This window comes from Lissotriton helveticus, chromosome 10 (genome assembly GCF_964261635.1).
Source record: "Lissotriton helveticus chromosome 10, aLisHel1.1, whole genome shotgun sequence".
Lineage (NCBI taxonomy): Eukaryota > Metazoa > Chordata > Amphibia > Caudata > Salamandridae > Lissotriton > Lissotriton helveticus.
In genome coordinates, this window is record NC_136071.1 from 368994621 (window position 1) to 369018493 (window position 23873).

A 23873-nucleotide genomic window follows, 5' to 3' on the forward strand; every position below is an offset into this window, starting at 1 on the left:
ATGGTGGGATCTCTGCACTTGTGATGGGATCTCTGCACTCATGGTGGGATCTCTGCACTTGTGATGGGATCTCTGCACTTGTGGTGGGATCTCTATACTTGTGATGGGATCTCTGCTTTTGTGATGGGATCTCTGCACTCATGGTGGGATCACTGCACTTGTTGTGGGATCTCTGCACTCATAGTAAGATCTCTCTACTTTTGATGGGATCTCTGCACTCATGGTGGGATCCCTGCACTTGTGATGGGATCTCTGCACTCATGGTGGGATCTGTGCATTCATGGTGGGATCTCTGCACTTGTGGTGGTATCTCTGCACTCATAGTGGGATCTCTCTACTTATGAAGCTATCTTTGTACTTGTGGTGGGATCTCTGTACTTGTGATGGGATTTCTGCACTTGTGATGGGATCTCTGCATTCATGGTGGGATTTCTGCACTTGTGATGGGATCTCTGCACTCATGGTGGGCTCTTTCTACTTGTGATGGGATCTCTGCACTCATGGTGGGATCTCTGCACTTGTGATGGGATCCCTGCACTCATGGTGGGATCTCTGCACTTGTGGTGGGATCTCTGCACTTGTGATGGGATCTCTGCACTCGTGATGGGATCTCTGCACTCATGGTGGGATCTGTGTACTCATAGTGGAATCTCTCTACTTGTGATGGGATCTCTGCACTTGTGATGGGATCTTTGCACTTATGGTGGGTTCTCTGCACTTGTGGTGGGATCTCTGTACTCATGTTGGGATCTCTGTACTCATAGTGGGATCTCTGCACTCATGGTGGGATCTCTGCACTTGTGGTGGGATCCCTGCACTTGTGATGGGATCTCTGCACTCATGGTGGGATCTGTGCATTCACGGTGGGATCTCTGCACTTGTGGTGGTATCTCTGAACTCATAGTGTGATCTCTCTACTTATGATGGGATCTTTGTACTTGTGGTGGGATCTCTGCACTTGTGATGGGATCTCTGCACATGTGATGGGATCTCTGCATTCATGGTGGGATCTCTGCACTTGTGATGGGATCTTTGCACTCATGGTGGGCTCTTTCTACTTGTGATGGGATCTCTGCACTCATGGTGGGATCTCTGCACTTGTGATGGGATCCCTGCACTCATGGTGGGTTCTCTGCACTTGTGATGGGATCTCTGCACTCGTGATGGGATCTCTGCACTCATGGTGGGATCTGTGTACTCATAGTGGAATCTCTCTACTTGTGATGGCATCTCTGCACTTGTGGTGGGATCTCTGCACTTATGGTGGGTTCTCTGCACTCATGTTGGGATCTCTATACTCATAGTGGGATCTCTCTACATGTGATGAGATCTCTACATTTGTGGTGGGATCTCTGCACTTGTGATGGGATATCTGCACTCATGTTGGGATCTGTGTACTCATAGTATAATCTCTCTACTTATGATGGGATCTCTGTACTTGTGGTGGGATCTCTGTACTCATGGTGGGATCTCTGTACTCATAGTGGGATCTCTGCACTCATGGTGGGATCTCTGCACTTGTGGTGGGATTTCTGCTCTCATAGTGGGATCTCTCTACTTATGGTGGGATCTCTGCACTTGTGATGGGATCTCTGCTCCTACGGAGGGATCTACGCACTTGTGATGGGATCTCTACACTTGTGGTGGGATCTCTGCACTTGTGGTGGGATCTCTGCACTCATGGTGGGATATCTGCACTCGTGAAGGGATCTCTGCACTTGTGATGGGATCTCTGCACTCATGGTAGGATCTCTGCACTTGTGATGGGATCTCTGTACTTGTGGTGGGATCTCTGCACTTGTGATGGGATCTCTGCACTGGTGTTGGGATCTTTGCATTCATGGTGGGATCTCTGCACTTGTGGTGGGATCTCTGCACTTGTGATGGGATCTCTGCACATGTGGTGGGATCTATGCACTCATGGTAGGATCTCTGCACTTGTGGTGGGATCTCTGCACTCATAGTGGGATCTCTTCACTTGTGGTGGGATCTCTGCACTTGTGGTGGGATCTCTGCACATGTGGTAGGATCTCTAAACTCATGGCGGGATCTCTGCACTTGTGATGGGATCTATGCACTTATGGTGGGATCTTTGCACTTGTGATGGGATCTCTGCACTTATGGTGGGATCTTTGCACTTGTGATGGGATCTCTGCACTTGTGATAGGATCTCTGCATTCATGGTGGGATCTCTGCATGTGTGGTGAGATCTCTGCACTGATGCTGGGATCTTTGCACTTATGGTGGGATATCTTCACTTGTGATAGGATCTCTGCATTGATGGTGGGATCTCTGCACGTGTGGTGGGATCTCTGCACTTATGATGGGATCTCTGCACATGTGATGGGATCTCTGCACTCATGGTTGGATCTCTGCACTTGAGATAGGATCTCTGCACTCATGATGGGATCTCTGCACTTGTGGTGGGATCTCTGCACTCATAGTGGAATCTCTCTACTTGTGATGGGATCTCTGCACTTATGGTGGGATCCTTGCACTTGTGATGGGATCTCTGCACTCATGGTGGGATCTGTGCATTCATGGTGGGATCTCTGCACTTGTGGTGGTATCTCTGCACTCCTAGTGGTATCTCTCTACTTGTGATGGGATCTGTGTACTTGTGGTGGGATCTCTGCACTTGTGATGGGATCTCTGCACTTGTGATGGGATCTCTGCATTCATGGTGGGATCTCTGCATTTGCGATGGGATCTCTGCACTCATGGTAGGATCACTGCACTTGTGGTGGGATCTCTGCACTCATAGTGAGATCTCTCTACTTTTGATGGGATCTCTGCACTCATGGTGGGATCCCTGCACTTGTGATAGGATCTCCGTACTCATGGTGGGATCTCTGCACTTGTGATGGGATCTCTGCACTTGTGGTGGGATCTCTATACTTGTGATGGGATCTCTGCTTTTATGATGGGATCTCTGCACTCATGGTGGGATCACTGCACTTGTGGTGGGATCTCTGCACTCATAGTGAGATCTCTCTACTTTTGATGGGATCTCTGCACTCATGGTGGGATCCCTGCACTTGTGATGGGATCTCTGCACTCATGATGGGATCTCTGCACTCATGGTGGGATCTGTGTACTCATAGTGGAATCTCTCTACTTGTGATGGGATCTCTGCACTTGTGGTGGGATCTCTGCACTTATGGTGGGTTCTCTGCACTTATGGTGGGATCTCTATACTCATAGTGGGATCTCTCTACTTGTGATGAGATCTCTACATTTGTGGTGGGATCTCTGTACTTGTGATGGGATATCTGCACTCATGTTGGGATCTGTGTACTCATAGTGGGATCTCTGCACTCATGGTGGGATCTCTGCACTTGTGGTGGGATTTCTGCTCTCATAGTGGGATCTCTCTACTTATGGTGGGATCTCTGCACTTGTGATGGGATCTCTGCTCCTATGGAGGGATCTCCGCACTTGTGATGGGATCTCTGCACTTGTGGTGGGCTCTCTGCACTTGTGGTGGGATCTCTGCACTCATGGTGGGATATCTGCACTCGTGATGGGATCTCTGCACTTGTGGTAGGATCTCTATACTCATGGTGGGATCTTTGTACTTGTGATGGTGTATCTGCACTCATGGTGGGATCTCTGCACTCATAGTGGGATCTCACTACTTGTGATGGGATATCTGCACTTGTGGTGGGATCTCTGCACTTGTGATGGGATCTCTGCACTCATGGTAGGATCTCTGTACTTGTGATGGGATCTCTTTACTTGTGGTGGGATCTCTGCACTTGTGATGGGATCTCTGCACTGGTGTTGGGATCTTTGCATTCATGGTGGGATCTCTGCACTTGTGGTGGGATCTCTACACTTGTGATGGGATCTCTGCACATGTGGTGGGATCTATGCACTCATGGTGGGATCTCTGCACTTGTGGTGGGATCTCTGCACTCATAGTGGGATCTCTTCATTTGTGGTGGGATCTCTGCACTTGTGGTGGGATCTCTGCACATGTGGTGGGATCTCTATACTCATGGTGGTATCTCTGCACTTGTGATGGGATCTATGCACTTATGGTGGGATCTTTGCACTTGTGATGAGATCTCCGCACTTATGATGGGATCTTTGCACTTGTGATGGGATCTCTGCACTTGTGATAGGATCTCTGCATTCATGGTGGGATCTCTGCATGTGTGGTGAGATCTCTGCACTGATGCGGGGATCTTTGCCCTTGTGGTGGGATCTCTTAACTTGTGATAGGATCTCTGCATTGATGGTGGGATCTCTGCACGTGTGGTGGGATCTCTGCACTTATGATGGGATCTCTGCACATGTGATAGGATCTCTGCACTCATGGTGGGATCTCTGCACTTGAGATAGGATCTCTGTACTCATGATGGGATCTCTGCACTTCCGGTGGGATCTATGCACTCATAGTGGGATCTCTCTTCTTGTGATGGGATCTCTGCACTTATGGAGGGATCCTTGCACTTGTGATGGGATCTCTGCACTCATGGTGGAATCTGTGCATTCATGGTGGGATCTCTGCACTTGTGGTGGTATCTCTGCACTCATAGTGGGATCTCTCTACTTGTGATGGGATCTTTGTACTTGTGGTGGGATCTCTGCACTTGTGATGGGATCTCTGCACTTGTGATGGGATCTCTGCATTCATGGTGGGATCTCTGCATTTGTGATGGGATCTCTGCACTCATGGTGGGATCACTGAACTTGTGGTGGGATCTCTGTACTCATAGTGAGATCTCTCTACTTTTGATGGGTTCTCTGCACTCATGGTGGGATCCCTGCACTTGTGATAGGATCTCCGTACTCATGGTGGGATCTCTGCACTTGTGATGGGATCTCTGCACTCATGGTGGGATCTCTGCACTTGTGATGGGATCTCTGCACTTGTGGTGGGATCTCTATACTTGTGATGGGATCTCTGCTTTTGTGATGGGATCTCTGCACTCATGGTGGGATCACTGCACTTGTGGTGGGATCTCTCCACTCATAGTGAGATCTCTCTACTTTTGATGGGATCTCTGCACTCATGGTGGGATCCCTGCACTTGTGATGGGATATCTGCACTCATGGTGGGATCTGTGCATTCATGGTGGGATCTCTGCACTTGTGGTGGTATCTCTGCACTCATAGTGGTTACTCTCTACTTGTGATGCTATCTTTGTACTTGTGGTGGGATATCTGCACTTGTGATGGGATCTTTGCACTTGTGATAGGATCTCTGCATTCAAGGTGGGATCTCTGCATGTGTGGTGAGATCTCTGCACTGATGCTGGGATCTTTGCACTTGTGGTGGGATCTCTGCACTTGTGATAGGATCTCTGCATTCATGATGGGATCTCTGTACGTGTGAAGGGATCTCTGCACTTATGATGGGATCTCTGCACATGTGATGGGATCTCTGCACTCATGGTGGGATCTCTGCACTTGAGATAGGATCTCTGTACTCATGATGGGATCTCTGCACTTGTGGTGGGATCTCTGCACTCATAGTGGGATCTCTCTACTTGTGATGGGATCTCTGCACTTATGGTGGGATCCTTGCACTTGTGATGGGATCTCTGCACTCATGGTGGGATCTGTGCATTCATGGTGGGATCTCTGCACTTGTGGTGGTATCTCTGCACTCATAGTGGGATCTCTCTACTTGTGATGGGATCTTTGTACTTGTGGTGGGATCTCTGCACTTGTGATGGGATCTCTGCACTTGTGATGGGATCTCTGCATTCATGGTGGGATCTCTGCATTTGTGATGGGATCTCTGCACTCATGGTGGGATCACTGCACTTGTGGTGGGATCTCTGCACTCATAGTGAGATCTCTCTACTTTTGATGGGTTCTCTGCACTCATGGTGGGATCCCTGCACTTGTGATAGGATCTCCATACTCATGGTGGGATCTCTGCACTTGTGATGGGATCTCTGCATTCATGGTGGAATCTCTGCACTTGTGATGGGATCTCTGCACTTGTGGTGGGATCTGTATACTTGTGATGGTATCTCTGCTTTTGTGATGGGATCTCTGCACTCATAGTGAGATCTCTCTACTTTTGATGGGATCTCTGCACTCATGGTGGGATCCCTGCACTTGTGATGGGATCTCTGCACTCATGGTGGGATCTGTGCATTCATGGTGGGATCTCTGCACTTGTGGTGGTATCTCTGCACTCATAGTGGTTACTATCTACTTGTGATGCTATCTTTGTACTTGTGGTGGGATCTCTGCACTTGTGATGGGATCTCTGCACTTTTGATGGGATCTCTGCATTCATGGTGGGATCTCTGCACTTGTGATGGGATCTCTGCACTCATGGTGGGCTCTTTCTACTTTTGATGGGATCTCTGCACTCATGGTGGGATCTCTGCACTTGTGATAGGATCCCTGCACTCATGGTGGGATCTCTGCACTTGTGGTGGGATCTCTGCACTTGTGATGGGATCTCTGCACTCGTGATGGGATCTCTGCACTCATGGTGGGATCTGTGTACTCATAGTGGAATCTCTCTACTTGTGATGGGATCTCTGCACTTGTGGTGGGATCTCTGCACTTATGGTGGGTTCTCTGCATTTACGGTGGGTTCTCTATACGCATAGTGGGATCTCTCTACTTGTGATGAGATCTCTACATTTGTGGTGGGATCTCTGCACTTGTGATGGGATATCTGTACTCATGTTGGGATCTGTGTATTCATAGTGGGATCTCTCTACTTATGATGGGATCTCTGTACTCGTGATGGGATCTCTGTACTCATGGTGGGATCTCTGTACTCATAGTGGGATCTCTGCACTCATGGTGGGATCGTTGCACTTGTGGTTGGATTTCTGCTCTCATAGTGGGATCTCTCTACTTATGGTGGGATCTCTGCACTTTTGATGGGATCTCTGCTCCTATGGAGGGATCTCTGCACTTGTGATGGGATCTCTGCACTTGTGGTGGGATCTCTGCACTTGTGGTGGGATCTCTGCACTCATGGTGGGATATCTGCACTCGTGATGGGATCTCTGCACTTGTGGTAGGATCTCTGCACTCATGTTGGGCTCTTTGTACTTGTGATGGTGTATCTGCGCTCATGGTGGGATCTCTGCCCTCATAGTGGGATCTCTCTACTAGTGATGGGATCTCTGCATTTGTGGTGGGATCTCTGCACTTGTGATGGGATCTCTGCACTTATGGTGGGATCTCTGCACTTGTGATGGGATCTCTGCTCTCATGATGGGATCCCTGCCCTTGTGATAGGATCTTTGCATGCATGGTGGAATCTCTGCACTCATGGGATCTCTGCACTTGTGAAGGGATCTCTGTACTTGTGGTGGGATCTCTGTATTCATGATTTGATCTCTGAACTTGTGGTGGGATCTCTCTACTTGTGATAGGATCTTTGCACTCATGGTGGGATCTCAGCACTTGTGATAGGATCTCTGCACTCATGGTGGGATCTCTGCATTCAAAGTTAGATCTCCCAACTTGTGATGGGATCTCTGCACTTGTGGTGGGATCTCTGCACTCATAGTGGGATCTCTCTACTTGTGATGGGATCTCTGCTCTCATGGTGGGATCTCTATACTAGTGATGGGATCTCTCCACTCAGTGGGATCTCTGCACTTGTGATGGGATCTTTGCACTGATGGTGGGATCTCTGCACTTGTGGTGGGATCTCTGCACTCATAGTGGGATCTCTCTACTTGTGATGGGATCTCTGCTCTCATGGTGGGATCTCTATACTAGTGATGGGATCTCTCCACTCAGTGGGATCTCTGCACTTGTGATGGGATCTTTGCACTCATGGTAGGATCTCTGCACTTGTGATGGGATCTCTGTACTCATGGTGAGATCTCTGCATTTGTGATGGGATCTCTGCACTCATGGTGGGATCACTGCACTTGTGGTGGGATCTCTGCACTAATAGTGAGATCTCTCTACTTTTGATGGGATCTCTGCACTCATGGTGGGATCCCTGCACTTGTGATAGGATCTCCGTACTCATGGTGGGATCTCTGCACTTGTGATGGGATCTCTGCACTCATGGTGGGATCTCTGCACTTGTGATGGGATCTCTGCACTTGTGGTGGGATCTCTATACTTGTGATGGGATTTCTGCTTTTGTGATGGGATCTCTGCACTCATGGTGGGATCATTGCACTTGTGGTGGGATCTCTGCACTCATAGTGAGATCTCTCTACTTTTGATGGGATCTCTGCACTCATGGTGGGATCCCTGCACTTGTGATGGGATCTCTGCACTTATGGTGGGATCTGTGCATTCATGGTGGGATCTCTGCACTTGCGGTGGTATCTCTGAACTCATAGTGGGATCTCTCTACTTGTGATGGGATCTTTGTACTTGTGGTGGGATCTCTGCACTTGTGATGGGATCTCTGCACTTGTGATGGGATCTCTGCATTCATGGTGGGATCTCTGCACTTGTGATGGGATCTCTGCACTCATGGTGGGCTCTTTCTACTTGTGATGGGATCTCTGCACTCATGGTGGGATCTCTGCACTTGTGATGGGATCCCTGCACTCATGGTGGGATCTCTGCACTTGTGGTGGGATCTCTGCACTTGTGATGGGATCTCTGCACTCGTGATGGGATCTCTGCACTCATGGTGGGATCTGTGTACTCATAGTGGAATCTTTCTACTTGTGATGGGATCTCTGCACTTGTGGTGGGATCTCTGCACTTATGGTGGGTTCTCTGCACTTATGGTGGGATCTCTATACTCATAGTGGGATCTCTCTACTTGTGATGGGATCTCTACATTTGTGGTGGGATCTCTGCACTTGTGATGGGATATCTGCACTCATGTTGGGATCTGTGTATTCATAGTGGGATCTCTCTACTTATGATGGGATCTCTGTACTTGTGGTGGGATCTCTGTACTCATGGTGGGATCTCTGTACTCATAGTGGGATCTCTGCACTCTTGTGGGATCGCTGCACTTGTGGTGGGATTTCTGCTCTCATAGTGGGATCTCTCTACTTATGGTGGGATCTCTGCACTTGTGATGGGATCTCTGCTTCTATGGAGGGATCTCTGCACTTGTGATGGGATCTCTGCACTTGTGGTGGGATCTCTGCACTTGTGGTGGGATCTCTGCACTCATGGTGGGATATCTGCACTTGTGATGGGATCTCTGCACTTGTGGTATGATCTCTGCACTCATGTTGGGATCTTTGTACTTGTGATGGGATCTCTGCACTTGTGGTGGGATCTGTATACTTGTGATGGGATCTCTGCTTTTGTGATGGGATCTCTGCACTCATGGTGGGATCACTGCACTTGTGGTGGGATCTCTCCACTCATAGTGAGATCTCTCTACTTTTGATGGGATCTCTGCACTCATGGTGGGATCCCTGCACTTGTGATGGGATATCTGCACTCATGGTGGGATCTGTGCATTCATGGTGGGATCTCTGCACTTGTGGTGGTATCTCTGCACTCATAGTGGTTACTCTCTACTTGTGATGCTATCTTTGTACTTGTGGTGGGATATCTGCACTTGTGATGGGATCTTTGCACTTGTGATAGGATCTCTGCATTCAAGGTGGGATCTCTGCATGTGTGGTGAGATCTCTGCACTGATGCTGGGATCTTTGCACTTGTGGTGGGATCTCTGCACTTGTGATAGGATCTCTGCATTCATGATGGGATCTCTGTACGTGTGAAGGGATCTCTGCACTTATGATGGGATCTCTGCACATGTGATGGGATCTCTGCACTCATGGTGGGATCTCTGCACTTGAGATAGGATCTCTGTACTCATGATGGGATCTCTGCACTTGTGGTGGGATCTCTGCACTCATAGTGGGATCTCTCTACTTGTGATGGGATCTCTGCACTTATGGTGGGATCCTTGCACTTGTGATGGGATCTCTGCACTCATGGTGGGATCTGTGCATTCATGGTGGGATCTCTGCACTTGTGGTGGTATCTCTGCACTCATAGTGGGATCTCTCTACTTGTGATGGGATCTTTGTACTTGTGGTGGGATCTCTGCACTTGTGATGGGATCTCTGCACTTGTGATGGGATCTCTGCATTCATGGTGGGATCTCTGCATTTGTGATGGGATCTCTGCACTCATGGTGGGATCACTGCACTTGTGGTGGGATCTCTGCACTCATAGTGAGATCTCTCTACTTTTGATGGGTTCTCTGCACTCATGGTGGGATCCCTGCACTTGTGATAGGATCTCCATACTCATGGTGGGATCTCTGCACTTGTGATGGGATCTCTGCATTCATGGTGGAATCTCTGTACTTGTGATGGGATCTCTGCACTTGTGGTGGGATCTGTATACTTGTGATGGTATCTCTGCTTTTGTGATGGGATCTCTGCACTCATAGTGAGATCTCTCTACTTTTGATGGGATCTCTGCACTCATGGTGGGATCCCTGCACTTGTGATGGGATCTCTGCACTCATGGTGGGATCTGTGCATTCATGGTGGGATCTCTGCACTTGTGGTGGTATCTCTGCACTCATAGTGGTTACTATCTACTTGTGATGCTATCTTTGTACTTGTGGTGGGATCTCTGCACTTGTGATGGGATCTCTGCACTTTTGATGGGATCTCTGCATTCATGGTGGGATCTCTGCACTTGTGATGGGATCTCTGCACTCATGGTGGGCTCTTTTTACTTTTGATGGGATCTCTGCACTCATGGTGGGATCTCTGCACTTGTGATAGGATCCCTGCACTCATGGTGGGATCTCTGCACTTGTGGTGGGATCTCTGCACTTGTGATGGGATCTCTGCACTCGTGATGGGATCTCTGCACTCATGGTGGGATCTGTGTACTCATAGTGGAATCTCTCTACTTGTGATGGGATCTCTGCACTTGTGGTGGGATCTCTGCACTTATGGTGGGTTCTCTGCATTTACGGTGGGTTCTCTATACGCATAGTGGGATCTCTCTACTTGTGATGAGATCTCTACATTTGTGGTGGGATCTCTGCACTTGTGATGGGATATCTGTACTCATGTTGGGATCTGTGTATTCATAGTGGGATCTCTCTACTTATGATGGGATCTCTGTACTCGTGATGGGATCTCTGTACTCATGGTGGGATCTCTGTACTCATAGTGGGATCTCTGCACTCATGGTGGGATCGTTGCACTTGTGGTTGGATTTCTGCTCTCATAGTGGGATCTCTCTACTTATGGTGGGATCTCTGCACTTTTGATGGGATCTCTGCTCCTATGGAGGGATCTCTGCACTTGTGATGGGATCTCTGCACTTGTGGTGGGATCTCTGCACTTGTGGTGGGATCTCTGCACTCATGGTGGGATATCTGCACTCGTGATGGGATCTCTGCACTTGTGGTAGGATCTCTGCACTCATGTTGGGCTCTTTGTACTTGTGATGGTGTATCTGCGCTCATGGTGGGATCTCTGCCCTCATAGTGGGATCTCTCTACTAGTGATGGGATCTCTGCATTTGTGGTGGGATCTCTGCACTTGTGATGGGATCTCTGCACTTATGGTGGGATCTCTGCACTTGTGATGGGATCTCTGCTCTCATGATGGGATCCCTGCCCTTGTGATAGGATCTTTGCATGCATGGTGGAATCTCTGCACTCATGGGATCTCTGCACTTGTGAAGGGATCTCTGTACTTGTGGTGGGATCTCTGTATTCATGATTTGATCTCTGAACTTGTGGTGGGATCTCTCTACTTGTGATAGGATATTTGCACTCATGGTGGGATCTCAGCACTTGTGATAGGATCTCTGCACTCATGGTGGGATCTCTGCATTCAAAGTTAGATCTCCCAACTTGTGATGGGATCTCTGCACTTGTGGTGGGATCTCTGCACTCATAGTGGGATCTCTCTACTTGTGATGGGATCTCTGCTCTCATGGTGGGATCTCTATACTAGTGATGGGATCTCTCCACTCAGTGGGATCTCTGCACTTGTGATGGGATCTTTGCACTGATGGTGGGATATCTGCACTTGTGGTGGGATCTCTGCCCTCATAGTGGCATGTCTCCACTTATGATGGGATCTCTGCACTCATGGTAGGATCTCTGCACTTGTGATGGGATCTCTGTACTCATGGTGAGATCTCTGCATTTGTGATGGGATCTCTGCACTCATGGTGGGATCACTGCACTTGTGGTGGGATCTCTGCACTAATAGTGAGATCTCTCTACTTTTGATGGGATCTCTGCACTCATGGTGGGATCCCTGCACTTGTGATAGGATCTCCGTACTCATGGTGGGATCTCTGCACTTGTGATGGGATCTCTGCACTCATGGTGGGATCTCTGCACTTGTGATGGGATCTCTGCACTTGTGGTGGGATCTCTATACTTGTGATGGGATTTCTGCTTTTGTGATGGGATCTCTGCACTCATGGTGGGATCATTGCACTTGTGGTGGGATCTCTGCACTCATAGTGAGATCTCTCTACTTTTGATGGGATCTCTGCACTCATGGTGGGATCCCTGCACTTGTGATGGGATCTCTGCACTTATGGTGGGATCTGTGCATTCATGGTGGGATCTCTGCACTTGTGGTGGTATCTCTGAACTCATAGTGGGATCTCTCTACTTGTGATGGGATCTTTGTACTTGTGGTGGGATCTCTGCACTTGTGATGGGATCTCTGCACTTGTGATGGGATCTCTGCATTCATGGTGGGATCTCTGCACTTGTGATGGGATCTCTGCACTCATGGTGGGCTCTTTCTACTTGTGATGGGATCTCTGCACTCATGGTGGGATCTCTGCACTTGTGATGGGATCCCTGCACTCATGGTGGGATCTCTGCACTTGTGGTGGGATCTCTGCACTTGTGATGGGATCTCTGCACTCGTGATGGGATCTCTGCACTCATGGTGGGATCTGTGTACTCATAGTGGAATCTTTCTACTTGTGATGGGATCTCTGCACTTGTGGTGGGATCTCTGCACTTATGGTGGGTTCTCTGCACTTATGGTGGGATCTCTATACTCATAGTGGGATCTCTCTACTTGTGATGGGATCTCTACATTTGTGGTGGGATCTCTGCACTTGTGATGGGATATCTGCACTCATGTTGGGATCTGTGTATTCATAGTGGGATCTCTCTACTTATGATGGGATCTCTGTACTTGTGGTGGGATCTCTGTACTCATGGTGGGATCTCTGTACTCATAGTGGGATCTCTGCACTCTTGTGGGATCGCTGCACTTGTGGTGGGATTTCTGCTCTCATAGTGGGATCTCTCTACTTATGGTGGGATCTCTGCACTTGTGATGGGATCTCTGCTTCTATGGAGGGATCTCTGCACTTGTGATGGGATCTCTGCACTTGTGGTGGGATCTCTGCACTTGTGGTGGGATCTCTGCACTCATGGTGGGATATCTGCACTTGTGATGGGATCCTTGCACTTGTGGTAGGATCTCTGCACTCATGTTGGGATCTTTGTACTTGTGATGGGATCTCTGCACTTGTGGTGGGATCTGTATACTTGTGATGGGATCTCTGCTTTTGTGATGGGATCTCTGCACTCATGGTGGGATCCCTGCACTTGTGATAGGATCTCCGTACTCATGGTGGGAACTCTGCACTTGTGATGGGATCTCTGCACTCATGGTGGGATCTCTGCACTTGTGATGGGATCTCTGCACTTGTGGTGGGATCTCTATACTTGTGATGGGATCTCTGCTTTTGTGATGGGATCCCTGCCCTTGTGGTAGGATTGCTGCACTCATGGTAGGATCTCTCTACTTGTGATGGGATCCCTGCACTCATGGTGGGATCTCTGCACATGTGATTGGATCTCTGCACTTGTGTTGGGATGTCTGCACTTGTGATGGGATCTCTGTATTCTTGGTGGGATCTCTGCATTTGTGATGGGATCTCTGCACTCATGGTGGGATCACTGCACTAGTGGTGGGATCTCTGCACTCATAGTGAGATCTCTCTACTTTTGATGGGATCTCTGTACTCATGATGGGATCCCTGCACTTGTGATAGGATCTCCGTACTCATGGTGGGATCTCTGCACTTGTGATGGGATCTCTGCACTCATGGTGGGATCTCTGCACTTGTGATGGGATCTCTGCACTTGTGGTGGGATCTCTATACTTGTGATGGGATCTCTGCTATTGTGATGGGATCTCTGCACTCATGGTGGGATCACTGTACTTGTGGTGGGATCTCTGCAGTCATAGTGAGATCTCTCTACTTTTGATGGGATCTCTCCACTCATGGTGGGATCCCTGCACTTGTGATGGGATCTCTGCACTCATGGTGGGATCTGTGCATTCATGGTGGGATCTCTGCACTTGTGGTGGTATCTCTGCACTCATAGTGGGATCTCTCTACTTGTGATGGGATCTTTGTACTTGTGGTGGGATCTCTGCACTTGTGATGGGATCTCTGCACTTGTGATGGGATCTCTGCATTCATGGTGGGATCTCTGCACTTGTGATGGGATCTCTGCACTCATGGTGGGCTCTTTCTACTTGTGATGGGATCTCTGCACTCATGGTGGGATCTCTGCACTTGTGATGGGATCCCTGCACTCATGGTGGGATCTCTGCACTTGTGGTGGGATCTCTGCACTTGTGATGGGATCTCTGCACTCGTGATGGGATCTCTGCACTCATGGTGGGATCTGTGTACTCATAGTGGAATCTCTCTACTTGTGATGGGATCTCTGCACTTGTGGTGGGATCTCTGCACTTATGGTGGGTTCTCTGCACTTATGGTGGGATCTCTGTACTCATAGTGGGATCTCTCTACTTGTGATGAGATCTCTACATTTGTGGTGGGATCTCTGCACTTGTGATGGGATCTCTGCACTCATGTTGGGATCTGTGTACTCATAGAGGGATCTCTCTACTTGTGATGAGATCTCTGCACTTGTGGTGGGATCTCTGCACTTATGGTGGGTTCTCTGCACTTATGGTGGGATCTCTGTACTCATAGTGGGATCTCTCTACTTGTGATGAGATCTCTACATTTGTGTTGGGATCTCTGCATTTGTGGTGGGATCTCTGCACTTGTGATGGGATCTCTGCACTTATGGTGGGATCTCTGCACTTGTGATGGGATCTCTGCTCTCATGATGGGATCCATGCCCTTGTGATAGGATCTCTGCATTCATGGTGGAATCTCTGCACTCGTGGGATCTCTGCACTTGTGAAGGGATCTCTGCACTTGTGGTGGGATCTCTGTATTCATGATTTGATCTCTGCACTTGTGGTGGGATCTCTCTACTTGTGATAGTATCTTTGCACTTGTGATGGGATCTCTGCACTTGTGATGGGATCTCTGCACTCATGGTGGGATCTCTGCACTCATAGTGGGATCTCTCTACTTGTAATGGGATCTCTGCACTTGTGGTGGGATCTCTGCACTTGTGATGGGATCTCTGCACTCATGGTGGGATCTATGCACTCATAGTGGGATCTCTCTAATTGTGATGGGATCTCTGCACTCTTGGTGGGATCTCTGTACTTGTGATGGGATCTCTGCACTCAGTGGGATCTCTGCACTTGTGATGGGATATTTGCACTCATGGTGGGATCTCTGCACTTGTGGTGGGATCTCTGCACTCATAGTGGGATCTCTGCACTTGTGATGGGATCTCTGTACTCATGGTGGGATCTCTGCATTTGTGATGGGATCTTTGCACTCATGGTGGGATCACTGCACTTGTGGTGGGATCTCTGCACTCATAGTGAGATCTCTCTACTTTTTATGGGATCTCTGTACTCATGGTGGGATCCCTGCACTTGTGATAGGATCTCTGTACTCATGGTGGGATCTCGGCACTTGTGATGGGATCTCTGCACTCATGGTGGGATCTCTGCACTCATGGTGGGATCTCTGCACTTGTGATGGGATCTCTGCACTTGTGATGGGATCTCTGCACTTGTGGTGGGATCTCTGCTAATGTGATGGGATCTCTGCACTCATGGTGGGATCACTGCACCTGTGGTGGGATCTCTGCACTCATAGTGAGATCTCTCTACTTTTGATGGGATCTCTCCACTCATGGTGGGATCCCTGCACTTGTGATGGGATCTCTGCACTCATGGTGGGATCTTTGCATTCATGGTGGGATCTCTGTATTCATGATTTGATCTCTGCACTTGTGGTGGGATCTCTCTACTTGTGATAGGATCTTTGCACTCATGGTGGGATCTCTGCACTTGTGATGGGATCTCTGCACTCATGGTGGGATCTCTGCATTCAAAGTTAGATCTCCCAAATTGTGATGGGATCTCTGCACTTGTGGTGGGATCTCTGCACTCATAGTGGGATCTCTCAAATTGTGATGGGATCTCTGCACTCATGGTGGGATCTCTGTACTTGTGATGGGATCTCTGCACTCAGTGGGATCTCTGCACTTGTGATGGGATCTTTGCACTCATGGTGGGATCTCTGCACATGTGGTGGGATCTCTGCACTCATAGTGGGATCTCTGCACTTGTGATGGGATCTCTGTACTCATGGTGGGATCTCTGCATTTGTGATGGGATCTCTGCACTCATGGTGGGATCACTGCACTAGTGGTGGGATCTCTGCACTCATAGTGAGATCTCTCTACTTTTGATGGGATCTCTGTACTCATGATGGGATCCCAGCACTTGTGATAGGATCTCCGTACTCATGGTGGGATCTCTGCACTTGTGATGGGATCTCTGCACTCATGGTGGGATCTCTGCACTTGTGATGGGATCTCTGCACTTGTGGTGGGATCTCTATACTTGTGATGGGATCTCTGCTATTGTGATGGGATCTCTGCACTCATGGTGGGATCACTGTACTTGTGGTGGGATCTCTGCACTCATAGTGAGATCTCTCTACTTTTGATGGGATCTCTCCACTCATGGTGGGATCCCTGCACTTGTGATGGGATCTCTGCACTCGTGGTGGGATCTGTGCATTCATGGTGGGATCTCTGCACTTGTGGTGGTATCTCTGCACTCATAGTGGGATCTCTCTACTTGTGATGGGATCTTTGTACTTGTGGTGGGATCTCTGCACTTGTGATGGGATCTCTGCACTTGTGATGGGATCTCTGCATTCATGGTGGGATCTCTGCACTTGTGATGGGATCTCTGCACTCATGGTGGGCTCTTTCTACTTGTGATGGGATCTCTGCACTCATGGTGGGATCTCTGTACTTGTGATGGGATCCCTGCACTCATGGTGGGATCTCTGCACTTGTGGTGGGATCTCTGCACTTGTGATGGGATCTCTGCACTCGTGATGGGATCTCTGCACTCATGGTGGGATCTGTGTACTCATAGTGGAATCTCTCTATGTGTGATGGGATCTCTGCACTTGTGGTGGGATCTCTGCACTTATGGTGGGTTCTCTGCACTTATGGTGGGATCTCTGTACTCATAGTGGGATCTCTCTACTTGTGATGAGATCTCTACATTTGTGGTGGGATCTCTGCACTTGTGATGGGATCTCTGCACTCATGTTGGGATCTGTGTACTCATAGAGGGATCTCTCTACTTGTGATGGGATCTCTGCACTTGTGGTGGGATCTCTGCACTTATGGTGGGTTCTCTGCACTTATGGTGGGATCTCTGTACTCATAGTGGGATCTCTCTACTTGTGATGAGATCTCTACATTTGTGTTGGGATCTCTGCATTTGTGGTGGGATCTCTGCACTTGTGATGGGATCTCTGCACTTATGGTGGGATCTCTGCACTTGTGATGGGATCTCTGCTCTCATGATGGGATCCATGCCCTTGTGATAGGATCTCTGCATTCATGGTGGAATCTCTGCACTCGTGGGATCTCTGCACTTGTGAAGGGATCTCTGCACTTGTGGTGGGATCTCTGTATTCATGATTTGATCTCTGTACTTGTGGTGGGATCTCTCTACTTGTGATAGTATCTTTGCACTTGTGATGGGATCTCTGCACTTGTGATGGGATCTCTGCACTCATGGTGGGATCTCTGCACTCATAGTGGGATCTCTCTACTTGTGATGGGATCTCTGCACTTGTGGTGGGATCTCTGCACTTGTGATGGGATCTCTGCACTCATGGTGGGATCTCTGCACTCATAGTGGGATCTCTCTAATTGTGATGGGATCTCTGCACTCATGGTGGGATCTCTGTACTTGTGATGGGATCTCTGCACTCAGTGGGATCTCTGCACTTGTGATGGGATATTTGCACTCATGGTGGGATCTCTGCACTTGTGGTGGGATCTCTGCACTCATAGTGGGATCTCTGCACTTGTGATGGGATCTCTGTACTCATGGTGGGATCTCTGCATTTGTGATGGGATCTCTGCACTCATGGTGGGATCACTGCACTTGTGGTGGGATCTCTGCACTCATAGTGAGATCTCTCTACTTTTTATGGGATCTCTGTACTCATGGTGGGATCCCTGCACTTGTGATAGGATCTCTGTACTCATGGTGGGATCTCGGCACTTGTGATGGGATCTCTGCACTCATGGTGGGATCTCTGCACTCATGGTGGGATCTCTGCACTTGTGATGGGATCTCTGCACTTGTGATGGGATCTCTGCACTTGTGGTGGGATCTCTGCTAATGTGATGGGATCTCTGCACTCATGGTGGGATCACTGCACTTGTGGTGGGATCTCTGCACTCATAGTGAGATCTCTCTACTTTTGATGGGATCTCTCCACTCATGGTGGGATCCCTGCACTTGTGATGGGATCTCTGCACTCATGGTGGGATCTGTGCATTCATGGTGGGATCTCTGCACTTGTGGTGGTATCTCTGCACTCATAGTGGGATCTCTCTACTTGTGATGGGATCTTTGTACTTGTGGTGGGATCTCTGCACTTGTGATGGGATCTCTGCACTTGTGATGGGATCTCTGCATTCATGGTGGGATCTCTGCACTTGTGATGGGATCTCTGCACTCATGGTGGGCTCTTTCTACTTGTGATGGGATCTCTGCACTCATGGTGAGATCTCTGCACTTGTGATGGGATCCTTGCACTCATGGTGGGATCTCTGCACTTGTGGTGGGATCTCTGCACCTGTGATGGGATCTCTGCACTTGTGATGGGATCTCTGCACTCATGGTGGGATCTGTGTACTCATAGTGGAATCTCTCTACTTGTGATGGGATCTCTGCACTTGTGGTGGGATCTCTGCACTTATGGTGGGTTCTCTGCACTTATGGTGGGATCTCTGTACTCATAGTGGGATCTCTCTACTTGTGATGAGATCTCTACATTTGTGGTGGGATCTCTGCACTTGTGATGGGATCTCTGCACTCATGTTGGGATCTGTGTACTCATAGAGGGATCTCTCTACTTTAGTGGGATATCTGCACTTGTGATGGGATCTCTGCTCCTATGGAGGGATCTCCACACTTGTGATGGGATCTCTGCACTTGTGGTGGGATATCTGCACTCGTGATGGGATCTCTGCACTTGTGGTAGGATCTCTGCACTCATGGTGGGATCTTTGTACTTGTGATGGTGTATCTGCACTCATGGTGGGATCTCTGCACTCATAGTGGGATCTCTCTACTTGTGATGGGATATCTGCACTTGTGGTGGGATCTCTGCACTTGTGATGGGATCTCTGCACTCATGGTAGGATCTCTGCACTTGTGATGGGATCTCTGTACTTGTGGTGGGATCTCTGTACTTGTGATGGGATCTCTGCACTGGTGTTGGGATCTTTGCATTCATGGTGGGATCTCTGCACTTGTGATAGGATCCCTGCACTCATGGTGGGATCTCTGCACTTGTGGTGGGATCGCTGCACTTGTGATGGGATCTCTGCACTCGTGATGGGATCTCTGCACTCATGGTGGGATCTGTGTACTCATAGTGGAATCTCTCTACTTGTGGTGGGATCTCTGCACTTGTGGTGGGATCTCTGCACTTATGGTGGGTTCTCTGCACTTATGGTGGGTTCTCTATACTCATAGTGGGATCTCTCTACTTGTGATGAGATCTCTACATTTGTGGTAGGATCTCTGCACTTGTGATGGGATATCTGTACTCATGTTGGGATCTGTGTATTCATAGTGGGATCTCTCTACTTATGATGGGATCTCTGTACTTGTGGTGGGATCTCTGTACTCATGGTGGGATCTATGTACTCATAGTGGGATCTCTGCACTCATGGTGGGATTGCTGCACTTGTGGTTGGATTTCTGCTCTCATAGTGGGATCTCTCTACTTATGGTGGGATCTCTGCACTTTTGATGGGATATCTGCTCCTATGGAGGGATCTCTGTACTTGTGATGGGATCTCTGCACTTGAGGTGGGATCTCTGTACTTGTGGTGGGATCTCTGCACTCATGGTGGGATATCTGCACTCGTGATGGGATCTCTGCACTTGTGGTAGGATCTCTGCACTCATGTTGCGATCTTTGTACTTGTGATGGTGTATCTGCGCTCATGGTGGGATCTCTCTACTAGTGATGGGATCTCTGCATTTGTGGTGGGATCTCTGCACTTGTGATGGGATCTCTGCACTTATGGTGGGATCTCTGCACTTGTGATGGGATCTCTGCTCTCATGATGGGATCCCTGCCCTTGTGATAGGATCTTTGCATGCATGGTGGAATCTCTGCACTCATGGGATCTCTGCACTTGTGGTGGGATCTCTCTACTTGTGATAGGATCTTTGCACTCATGGTGGGATCTCTGCACTTGTGATAGGATCTCTGCACTCATGGTGGGATCTCTGCACTCATAGTGGGATCTCTCTACTTGTGATGGGATCTCTGCATTTGTGGTGGGATCTCTGCACTTGTGATGGGATCTCTGCACTTATGGTGGGATCTCTGCACTTGTGATGGGATCTCTGCTCTCATGATGGGATCCATGCCCTTGTGATAGGATCTCTGCATTCATGGTGGAATCTCTGCACTCGTGGGATCTCTGCACTTGTGAAGGGATCTCTGCACTTGTGGTGGGATCTCTGTATTCATGATTTGATCTCTGTACTTGTGGTGGGATCTCTCTACTTGTGATAGTATCTTTGCACTTGTGATGGGATCTCTGCACTTGTGATGGGATCTCTGCACTCATGGTGGGATCTCTGCACTCATAGTGGGATCTCTCTACTTGTGATGGGATCTCTGCACTTGTGGTGGGATCTCTGCACTTGTGATGGGATCTCTGCACTCATGGTGGGATCTCTGCACTCATAGTGGGATCTCTCTAATTGTGATGGGATCTCTGCACTCATGGTGGGATCTCTGTACTTGTGATGGGATCTCTGCACTCAGTGGGATCTCTGCACTTGTGATGGGATATTTGCACTCATGGTGGGATCTCTGCACTTGTGGTGGGATCTCTGCACTCATAGTGGGATCTCTGCACTTGTGATGGGATCTCTGTACTCATGGTGGGATCTCTGCATTTGTGATGGGATCTCTGCACTCATGGTGGGATCACTGCACTTGTGGTGGGATCTCTGCACTCATAGTGAGATCTCTCTACTTTTTATGGGATCTCTGTACTCATGGTGGGATCCCTGCACTTGTGATAGGATCTCTGTACTCATGGTGGGATCTCGGCACTTGTGATGGGATCTCTGCACTCATGGTGGGATCTCTGCACTCATGGTGGGATCTCTGCACTTGTGGTGGGATCTCTGCTAATGTGATGGGATCTCTGCACTCATGGTGGGATCACTGCACTTGTGGTGGGATCTCTGCACTCATAGTGAGATCTCTCTACTTTTGATGGGATCTCTCCACTCATGGTGGGATCCCTGCACTTGTGATGGGATCTCTGCACTCATGGTGGGATCTGTGCATTCATGGTGGGATCTCTGCACTTGTGGTGGTATCTCTGCACTCATAGTGGGATCTCTCTACTTGTGATGGGATCTTTGTACTTGTGGTGGGATCTCTGCACTTGTGATGGGATCTCTGCACTTGTGATGGGATCTCTGCATTCATGGTGGGATCTCTGCACTTGTGATGGGATCTCTGCACTCATGGTGGGCTCTTTCTACTTGTGATGGGATCTCTGCACTCATGGTGAGATCTCTGCACTTGTGATGGGATCCCTGCACTCATGGTGGGATCTCTGCACTTGTGGTGGGATCTCTGCACCTGTGATGGGATCTCTGCACTTGTGATGGGATCTCTGCACTCATGGTGGGATCTGTGTACTCATAGTGGAATCTCTTTACTTGTGATGGGATCTCTGCACTTGTGGTGGGATCTCTGCACTTATGGTGGGTTCTCTGCACTTATGGTGGGATCTCTGTACTCATAGTGGGATCTCTCTACTTGTGATGAGATCTCTACATTTGTGGTGGGATCTCTGCACTTGTGGTGGGATCTCTGCACTTGTGATGGGATCTCTGCACTCATGGTGGGATCTCTGCACTCATAGTGGGATCTCTCTAATTGTGATGGGATCTCTGCACTCATGGTGGGATCTCTGTACTTGTGATGGGATCTCTGCACTCAGTGGGATCTCTGCACTTGTGATGGGATATTTGCACTCATGGTGGGATCTCTGCACTTGTGGTGGGATCTCTGCACTCATAGTGGGATCTCTGCACTTGTGATGGGATCTCTGTACTCATGGTGGGATCTCTGCATTTGTGATGGGATCTCTGCACTCATGGTGGGATCACTGCACTTGTGGTGGGATCTCTGCACTCATAGTGAGATCTCTCTACTTTTTATGGGATCTCTGTACTCATGGTGGGATCCCTGCACTTGTGATAGGATCTCTGTACTCATGGTGGGATCTCGGCACTTGTGATGGGATCTCTGCACTCATGGTGGGATCTCTGCACTCATGGTGGGATCTCTGCACTTGTGGTGGGATCTCTGCTAATGTGATGGGATCTCTGCACTCATGGTGGGATCACTGCACTTGTGGTGGGATCTCTGCACTCATAGTGAGATCTCTCTACTTTTGATGGGATCTCTCCACTCATGGTGGGATCCCTGCACTTGTGATGGGATCTCTGCACTCATGGTGGGATCTGTGCATTCATGGTGGGATCTCTGCACTTGTGGTGGTATCTCTGCACTCATAGTGGGATCTCTCTACTTGTGATGGGATCTTTGTACTTGTGGTGGGATCTCTGCACTTGTGATGGGATCTCTGCACTTGTGATGGGATCTCTGCATTCATGGTGGGATCTCTGCACTTGTGATGGGATCTCTGCACTCATGGTGGGCTCTTTCTACTTGTGATGGGATCTCTGCACTCATGGTGAGATCTCTGCACTTGTGATGGGATCCCTGCACTCATGGTGGGATCTCTGCACTTGTGGTGGGATCTCTGCACCTGTGATGGGATCTCTGCACTTGTGATGGGATCTCTGCACTCATGGTGGGATCTGTGTACTCATAGTGGAATCTCTTTACTTGTGATGGGATCTCTGCACTTGTGGTGGGATCTCTGCACTTATGGTGGGTTCTCTGCACTTATGGTGGGATCTCTGTACTCATAGTGGGATCTCTCTACTTGTGATGAGATCTCTACATTTGTGGTGGGATCTCTGCACTTGTGATGGGATCTCTGCACTCATGTTGGGATCTGTGTACTCATAGAGGGATCTCTCTACTTTAGTGGGATATCTGCACTTGTGATGGGATCTCTGCTCCTATGGAGGGATCTCCACACTTGTGATGGGATCTCTGCACTTGTGGTGGGATATCTGCACTCGTGATGGGATCTCTGCACTTGTGGTAGGATCTCTGCACTCATGGTGGGATTTTTGTACTTGTGATGGTGTATCTGCACTCATGGTGGGATCTCTGCACTCATAGTGGGATCTCTCTACTTGTGATGGGATATCTGCACTTGTGGTGGGATCTCTGCACTTGTGATGGGATCTCTGCACTCATGGTAGGATCTCTGCACTTGTGATGGGATCTCTGTACTTGTGGTGGGATCTCTGTACTTGTGATGGGATCTCTGCACTGGTGTTGGGATC